Genomic DNA, 9140 nt, shown 5'->3' on the forward strand with positions numbered 1-9140 from the left:
AGTGACCGCAGAGCCCACCCGTCCCACGCCACCCAGGACAACCTGGAGAATGGGCCCTGCTCGGTGCCCGCCAGCACAGAGCGGGTCAAAAATGGAGGAATACGGGTTCTCTGCCCGAAAGAGACTCACGAGCTGTAGCGGTCGCTTCTGACGTAAGTGCGGACAAAATCGACGTGCACAGACGTGAGCGCTGCACTGCATTCTGGGCACGACCCCCCCACCCCCGTTAGGCGTGAAAGCCTTAAACACGTGCCTCCCCGTCGATAGGAGTTTACGTCTGCAAATTAACCGTAAAGACATAGAGACCTGCACAAACAGGTACACGCTCAGTAATGACCTCAGTCTACGGCCCCGTCTGATCTCGGAAGCTCAGGAGGGTCGGGCCTGGTTAGTACTTGGATGGGAGACCACCTAGGAAGACCAGGTGCTGTAGGCTTAAAAACAATAATAATAATAATAATGACTTTGCCTTTTTCCAGGAACAAATCTTCTTGAGATTCTAATGAATGCTATGACTTTCTTGTCAGAAAAATGTATATGCACCCATACATGCAAAATTTTATCTAAACTGGAAACACACTTTCCCAGTAACAGATTTCATTTAACGAATTACGATACCTTTACATGAGGGAATACCAGACAGCAATGAAAATTCGCGTTGCACAATAATATTTAATCACATGGGACATTTTTTCACTATATGTGAAATGGAAAGTCACTGACGTAGTATGTGTGATATGATTGAAATTTTTAGGGAAAAATACACGCACAGTCGAGGGCCCAGACAGCCCTTCGCGGGCAGCAGGAGCTGCTCAGAGGTGGCCCCACATGCTCTGGTGCACTAGCGTGCACCTTTCTCTACAATGAATTCGTACCCTGTGAAACTAGGAAAAGGTGCATAAGGTGAAAGGGGGTTAGTTTACTTCTCCATCTGGCCCACGGGCCTGAGGCTGCTTCGGGGTGTAATCCATGGATTCCGAAGGCCCAACCCAATGTGCGTGTTTGAACCGACGTGTGTACAAAAGCCACCCCACTATGTCCGTGAAATATGCGAAGCGGGTCTCACCCCAATAAGCATCAGCGGAAACTGGTTCCAAAAGCTTGCCAAGGTCACCGTCGGGTTACGGGAAGCTGGTCCGGGGCCTTTTCATGGCGCAAGGCCGTGCTGGCTTTCGGGGCAACGTAAAGAAAGGCGGCCTCAGCCGAACTCAAGGGAGAGGGGACGAGCCCACGGAGGCGGAGCAAGAACTCGCGCGCCCATGCCCCTTCTCCGCTTCTCCAAAAACTATGAAATAAAACGCAGATCTTATAAATCAGTTCAGTGTGTTTTCTCACTGGTTTGCACCCACGTAACACCACACCGAACGAGCCACAGGACACACTTCGCTTCACCCTTAACCTCCACCCCCCTGGACCTACTGATTCCTCCTGCTGTGGACTCACGTGAACGGAACCGCCCAGCCAATGGCCTCCTGCGTCTGGCATCGCCTCCTGTGGGTTTGGGGGTTCGCCCACGTGCGGCGGGCCGCTTACATCGTCACCGAGCCGTGTCCCACTGGGTGAGCGTGATGCCGCTTGCTTCCCACGTCTCGGTGACGGGGCTTTCCGGGGCTTCCGGTCCGAGCTGCTGCGAGCATCTCTCCACGTCTTTTGATGGACGTGCATGTACATTCCTCTCGGGTAAGTGTCTGGCAGTGGAATTTCTAAATCGCAGGAAAGATGCATGTTTAATTCAGGCAGAAACTGCAGAGTTCTCTCAAGTGGCTGTCCGTTTACACCCCACGCGTGCCAGTGAGTGGGAAGCACAGGTCCTTACGGCTTGGTCTGCATTTCGGTGACGACTCATGATTGCGAGTGCCTTTTCATGTGGCCACTCACGTACGCTGTTCAAGCCTTTTGTTCATATTGCGCTGGGCTGTTCATCCTTGGCGTGTTGCTTTGTAGGAGTCTTTTACACATTCCGGACACAAGCCCCTTTCCAGCTCTGTGTGCTGCAAGCATCTCCGCCCAATCTATGGCTCGCCTGTTCATTTTTTGAAAGCTATCTTTTGATGAACAGAAAATTTTAATTTTCTTGAAGTTCAATTTATCATCACCAATTCTATTCGACATTTTGTTAGATGGTTCTAGAAGGCAATAAACAGAAAAATGGTAGAACCCCCAGAAGTGACATAAAACTGTCATTATTCGCAAACAGCATTAATGACACGCGCAGGAAAGCTTATGGAGTACACGGCCCTCGGTTAATGCCAGTCACCGCGGTTATCGTTATTGCTGAGAGCCACACTTGTCCCGTACTTGGGGCTCCCCAGACCAGGGTCTACGACCCTCTCGGAGGCCATCGGTAACAGCAGGAATGCTGCCGGCGGCACCCCAAGTCGCCCACGAGCAAACCACATCTCCAGGAGAAAGAGTTTGCTGAGCATAAGTGATTTCGAAGTCGGCCCGACCTCATCCCCTGGGCAGCCTCCAAGTGGGTCATGTTCCCGAAGCTTCTCCTGCTTAGAAGAGCATCCCGAAGCCCCAGGAACCAGGGCGGGGTTCCGGAGGCCCACGAAGCTCTGATTTGATTGCAGAATTTAGTGTGCGTGCCTTTCTCTGGGGACAAGTTATGCAGCTTTTACCAACCCTCCACAGGTCTATGAATGCGTCCCAGCTCCCAGAGGAAAGAGAGTTAAGAACGATTATTTTTATTCCCAGAGGAAACACGATTCACACAAGTACCTACCCACAGACCTGAGCCTGCAGACAGGGACACGTCACCGCTTCGGGACAGCCGGGTCCTCAGACAGGCTCCGGAGGCCGCGGTCACCGTGAAATCCCCGCCCCTCCCCCCCCCGCAGTCGTGCATCCGGACTGTCATTTAGGGCACACAATGTCATTGGGGGACCAGTTTTGACTGTCGGGTGGGGGATGGGGACCCGCGTCAGGCATGGCCACATGGTCTCAGCGAATCCTAGCGGGTGAGTCTCACAGATAAGAAAACGAAAGCTCCGTAATCTACCCCCAGCCGCGCGGCAGGCGTGGCCGGGACCGGAGGCCAGGTCTCTCGCATTCCAGAGATTGCAGAGATCACGAAAAAGGCTGAGGGCCGGAAGTGACTGAGCCACAGACAGGGGCACAGAGCGGCAGGGGCGCGTGCGACGGGAGCCCCCGCCGGTGCCCCCCGGGGAGGGGCATGCGGGAGGCGGATTCCAGGCCTTCGGCGGGGTTCCCACCCTCCCCAACGGGGCCCTGGGCGTCATCTCCTCTCGGATGGGGCGCAGAAGCCTTCCATCAGCTCTGTCTTCACCCGTTGGGAAAGAATCCCTGGGCATCTGGCGACGTCTCAGATAAGAGAGGACGAGGGGCCTGGGACGCCTCACCTCCCTTCAAACGTGGCCGCCACACAAATGCGTGTGTCAGGACCTTATGAGATACCATACGCGAACCGTACACCACAGACGGATGTGTGCTTAACGCAAAATGTGTATATTTAACTTGTTTATAGTTAAGTCTTGAAGATAGTGAGGGGCCCGCACAACGCTCCAGGCCACGTCGGGGTCCCCTCCCCTGCAGCGTGGTTGTCAGAAGCCCTGGTAAAAGGATTTGCGGTTATCGCGAGAGATCAGAGTTCTAGCCCCAGCCTCATCATCCAACGGCTGGGGGCCCTAGACAAGTGACCGCACTGCTCGTGGTCTCGGGGTGGCATCTGTTAAAGGAAGGTCGGACTCGGGGCGCAGGCCAGGAGGGCCATCCCACGGGCCTGTTGGTTTGCTAATGTTTAAGTTATGAAATTTCATTGAAAAACTTAAATATCCAGCTTCCGTTTTTAAAGACAGGAGGAACCCTTCCTGCTCTGGGGTACAAACCTGACCCGGCCTTGGTGGTTTCCGTGGTCCCAGGCAGAGCTGCCGCTTCACGGCCCTCTGGTTCTGAACGAGACTGTCACCGACCCCATGCCCTGTCAGCCCCCTGGCTCCGGGAAAGCAGAGCAGCTGAGGCCCAGCTCAAAGGAGGAATAATGCTTTCCCAGGGAACACACACCCTGCCTTTTCCACAAGGAATTCAACCATAAAAATGTCTAGATGTGCTAACACGTCGGCCGCTAACCCGTGGAAATGAAACCAGGAATTTCTCGAACGATGCGAACCAGGAGGGCCACCGGGTGCGGGCTTTGCATTCCTCCGTGCTTCTCGCTGCCAGACACTAATCGTAAGAGCCCCTCCTGGGCCTCCGGCCGCAGCGAGGACGGCAGAATGCAGTGCGAGCCCCTTCTCCGGGGCCGGGCAGCGGCGGCCCAGTTTCCGTCTCCACCTGCCCCCACCCCCCGCCTGGGCGTGGGGTGGACTTGTCCAGGGGAGACCCCGCCCACCGCCGCAGTGCACCCAGCTCAGGGCCAGGCCTGCGGTGTCGGAGTTGGCCTGGGCTAGGGGGCTGGAAAGGTGACTGAGCTGTTTTAACCTGATATCTTAAGTGACTCCTGGTTGTTTAGAATATTTTAATGATTGGATTTTGCAAGATCTGTGCTCTGGGGAATTTTTTTAGAGAACAACAGTTTTAAGATGAACCTTAAAATTTCTGTATGGAAAGAAACATCTGTTTACATATATTTCCTGCCCTAGACTGTCTTCCTAGGGCCTGGTTTGGCTGGTAAACTTTCTCAAGTCGCATTCCTGCGAGCACGTGATGCTATATTCGCCCACAAAGATCTGAATCCTTTAGAGACTGCGCTGCAAACTTCGGCTCTTCAAGAGCTAAGCCTGAGATGCTTCGTGTTTGTCAGAAACTGGCCTGTGATGCACCCGGGGCCTCCGCGAGCCATGGCCGGGCCGGCGAGCGCGGTGGGCACAGACTTCCGTCCTGTGCTGACCTGGCCTCGGCTCTCCGGAGGGACCCTGGGAGCGTGTCACTCGCCAGCGCGGAGCAGGGAGGAGGGCGCTCCATCTGGGTCGCGGGCGTGGCCCAAAGCGAATTAACATTCTCCAGCTTGGGTGCATTATTGATGGGCATGCTGTAAATTTTTAAACCAAGTAAATAATGTATTTGGAACAGTGTCGATTTGTCTGTTTACCGACTGGAGGTTTAAACGTTGCACCAGAGCGATGTGAAAATCCTCTCTTTGAATTAACGCGGCGTTTCGGCACAGAGGCGACTTCCTCCTGTTAAATGCTTCCTTTTGCGTGCGTGTGGCGGAGGGGCGGGTGATCACATTCAGACTTGCTGGCGGTGTGAGCGTGCGTGCGTGCGCACGTTTCCTAGACTCCAAGGCGTGCGCGTGTGCACGTGTGTGAGCGCAGGGCGGAAGGGGGGCCGTGGGAAGGAGAGAGCTGTGAGCATGGCCTGGGGGAGGCCCGCGCCTGGGCTGAGCCCCCTGCCGCCTGCGCCTGCTCCGGACAGGCCCCGCCCCTCAGCTGAGCAGGGACCTGCTCAGCTCAGCTTTCTCCTGCGTCCCCAGAGGCCATGACCCGCCGAACTGGCCGGGCACAGGCGGCAAGGAAAGAACACGGGCTGGTGCCCCGGGGCAGGCCGGGCACTGGGCCGGGCCGCCCTGCGCCTGTGACCCTCTGTGTACGTCTTCCCCAAACCGCAGGCTCTGGGGAGCCGGGCCTGGGGACTGAGCCCGGGATCCTGATGAGAAGGGGTGCCCCAGGGATCTCTGACTCAGAGCCCCCCAGACACGGAGCCCTGGGCTGCCAGGTTCCCCCTAGAGGGAGAACGCATCCGCCCCAAGCTCCAGAAGCGTGGCCAGTCAGGCCCTGAGCGGCGCCACTGCCACCTGCCTGCATCCTTAGGTGACTTCCTTAGCCCTGGAGCAGAGGCCACGCCACTTGTCCCTATGTCAGAGCGTCGGCCACCTAAGATAAAGCAGGTGCGGAGTAAATGCACCTCGGGCCCCCGACCGCGCCAGCTGTGACGTGGGTGCCCAGACACCATCAATCACCCACGCAGCCCCTCCCCACCTGGACAGGTGAGTCAGTCTCGGGGTCGGGGGGTTAAGGGCACGCCCTCACCCTGCGGTTACCTGACAACGCCACCTGCCTGGTGGGTCAGGAAGGGGTGGCGGCCGCGTGGGACAGCCGCGTGGAGGGCGGTGACGGAGGAGACGTGGCCACACGTTCGCGCAGGGGGGCCATGGCTCCTGACAGCTTTCAGAGGCATCTGTAAACCTCCGGAAACTATGTGTCCGAGTGCGTTTTTCTGGGCAGCAGGTCTGTGGCTTTTCAGATTCGCAAAGGGTTTTTTTGCCCTCCTAGAAGGTTAAAAACAGTTGTGGAATATTTTCTTACATTTTATGTAACAGAAAACGTTTTAAAGATGTGGATTTCCTCTCGATTCTAAGCCCCCTGCAGCCAGCGCCACAAACGGCTGTCAGGAGGCCAGCAGACGTGTCTGTGTAAGCAGAGGTTTATTTTTAAAAATCGGTCTCATCTTCCGAAACTCTTGAATAAAAAAGAAGCTCACAATTTAATTTTTTTTAAAAAATTGACTGCATAAATGGCCAGGTTTAATTTTACACTCACCTTGGGATTCCAAGTTTATTCAAAGTTTCTCTTTGGAACCCTCGTCCCTCTTCACGGGTCCCCGGCGGTTCCCCAGTTTTCAGAGTCGGACATAGCCGTGTGAATCATCCGCACATGTCACGACATTTAGGAGAAACTCGCTGAGCCCCCGGCCCGGCCCGCGGGGTCCCGCTCTCAGCGGAGGGCTGGGGTGGCCTGCCTGTGCCGCGCACGAGGCCGCTGGACGCGCGGCGGGAGCCCAGGCCTCCGGGCGCGAGGTAGCAGAGCCGGTCGGCCCGTGGCCGCGCTGCCCTTGGGCCGTGTCACCTGCGGTGCGGGAGCGCGTTACCTAAGCGAACACGGCGGTCACAGCCCTGCAGCGTCGCACACGGTCCAGCGGGATCCGAGCCCCGAGTTTAGGATTTGTGGGTCCTCCGTGGGAAATCGGGCTGCGGAGGGTCCTTCCCAGTGTGCATGGCCACGCCGCCTGAGCGGGGTCCCCTGCCGCGTCCCCCGAGCCCTAGGTGGAGGCGCCTGCCACGCAGTGCGAAGGGCTGTCAGCGAGGCCCCGCCCGCCCTGTCCCCTGTCCTTCCCCTGCTGACCTCAGGCTCCTGCCCAGGAAGGACGCAGGTCTGAGCCCCCACCAGGTCTGGCATCCCTGTGCCCCCTGGCCACCCCGGGGAGCACGGCGATCACGGTCAGAGCCTGGGGGCTGCAGGGGCGCATGGTCACCTCGTTCCGTGGTTTCCGATCATTGCTGGGTCCCCAGAGTCGTCTGCGGTTGTGGTAAAGGCTGGATGTCTGCTCGCCAGGAGGAGAAGGTGTCCATGTCCAGATCCGCCTCCTGGGTCCCCATGGCTCTGCGTCTGAGCGTGGACCCGAGACGCTGCCCACCTGAGTGGCCGCCACCCCTGCCACCACCACCGCACTGGTGGCCACTGTGGCCCAGGCGGGGCCTAGGGGCGCTGGGGACCACGCTGCCCAGGAAGTGTGCAAGCTGAGCAGGGGTCCAGGCCTTCCTCTGTCTCCAGCCAGCTGAGTGACCTCGGGTTTGTCACTTTTCTCTGGACCTGTCCAGTGATCTGTAAACAAGGGAAGTGTCCTAATTGGGTGTTAAGTCCCTCTACTTCTCCAGGCTCTTTGAAATGCCCTGTGAGTGGGGGCAGGGCTCGAACCAGGTTGGGGACAGCCAGGCCGCTGCCATGGCCCCCACATGGCTTCCTCCTCCTCGCTCTCCTTAGCCCCACAAATGACCTCGGCCTTCACAGCCTTCCACAGGGGTTTCCTCTGGTGGAAAAAATGTCTGTGTTCCAGAGAGTTTTACCAAAACTTCAAAGTTTGGGGGCGAAATTAACAGTAGTGAATAAACTCAATGCCACAATCATGGAAAAGCAGGGTGATGACATCGATTATTTCTGGAGTAAAAGATTAACGGAACCAACAGGGATTCAAACATCTGACAGGCCCTCCGCTGGACCCCACAGCCGGTGCTCCCCAGAGCATCCGCACGTCCAGGTGGCCTGGCTCCAGACCCCCGGAGAAGGTGGCCTGGCGGCTGGCCGACTGTTTCCTGTTCGGGGTGCAGCCTTGGTGCCCATCCAGTGAAACACCTGGGTCAACTTGAGGGCAGGTGTGTGAACCACCCTTCCCTTTCGGAGGGGAAGAGCAGGCCACCGGGTCCTGAAGATGAAGGACCGACGGCCGCCCTCCTGGGTGAGAGCGCGTCCCCTCGGCGTTCCCACAGGGACAATCAGTCCGTCTTATCTGCTGCAGGCAGATACGGTGGCGCCGCGTCCGCCAAGGAGGCCTCTTCACTCCCTGAGCTCTCGTCGCTTCTCAGACCGCAGGAGCTGAGGACAGACTGCGTTCCCGACGTCCCAGACCCTTCTCCCCTCCCCACCTTCCTTTGTGGACATTTCCAGGTGCCGTGGTCCCTCTAACTGCAGCGAGGCAAGAAGAGGGGACAGCCTCTCCATACGGCGACGTTCACACAAGGACTAAGTGCCCACGGTCTGGAAAGGAGCGGATGGGGCTCGTAGGTGGTCTTCCGAGATGCTCACAGCTGGGCCACCCTTTAAACCATCCTCTGAGTGAGACGAAAAACAGCTGCTGGTTCCAGTGTGACCCCTGAGGGGCTGAGGTCGCTGACTGAACGGATGACCTCGCTGTCCTCTGCAGCCCTGCTGAGACGCCAACAGGGCCGGTGGGTCCAGGGCCCAGCCGTGGGGGCACAGAGGGGACCGTGGGGGAGGCGGGCAGCATGAGAGGCGGGGGTGGCAGGAGGGGAGGAAGCAGGAACAAGGTTGACGGGGGCGTCGGTGCTGCTGCCCACACCGGCTGAGTCCGCCCCTCTGCTCCGTTCCAAGGGGCACAAGTGAGGTCACTCGCTAAGGAACCTCAGTGGGGGCACCCAGCTCCCACGGAAAGAGCAAGGCCTCCCTCGGTGTTTAAGACACTCTTCGCCCTGTTTGCCTCCGCCCACCGCGTCCACCCCTCTCGGAGCCAGAGCTCGCCGGGCTGAGCGCGGCCTTCCATTTCCGATAACCCTCTTCCCTGTGCTCGCGTCCGTGTCTTCCTGCCCACTGCGAGCCCGCCCCGAGCCCGCACTGAAGAGGTAAAAGAACTTGGGCTGAGATCCGATGTCTTTCCTTCTGGGT

The 9140-nt window shown here is 57.8% G+C and overlaps 1 long non-coding RNA gene across 2 annotated transcripts; it reads right to left on the reverse strand.

Moving 5' to 3' along the window:
• Window positions 1-1050: 1050 nt before the first annotated feature.
• Window positions 1051-4982, reverse strand: LOC120617828 (uncharacterized). Of its 2 annotated transcripts, none has more exons than XR_005657072.1 (3): window positions 4027-4982; window positions 1444-2126; window positions 1051-1285 (listed from the first exon to the last, which is right to left on the reverse strand). It is a non-coding gene; the product is annotated as an uncharacterized LOC120617828 (long non-coding RNA). The 2 variants fall into 2 exon arrangements; XR_005657068.1 differs by lacking the exon at window positions 4027-4982 and adding an exon at window positions 2729-2801.
• Window positions 4983-9140: the final 4158 nt, after the last annotated feature.

The sequence above is a fragment of the Pteropus medius genome, unplaced genomic scaffold, assembly GCF_902729225.1.
Source record: "Pteropus medius unplaced genomic scaffold, Ma_sr-lr_union100, whole genome shotgun sequence".
Taxonomy (NCBI): domain Eukaryota; kingdom Metazoa; phylum Chordata; class Mammalia; order Chiroptera; family Pteropodidae; genus Pteropus; species Pteropus medius.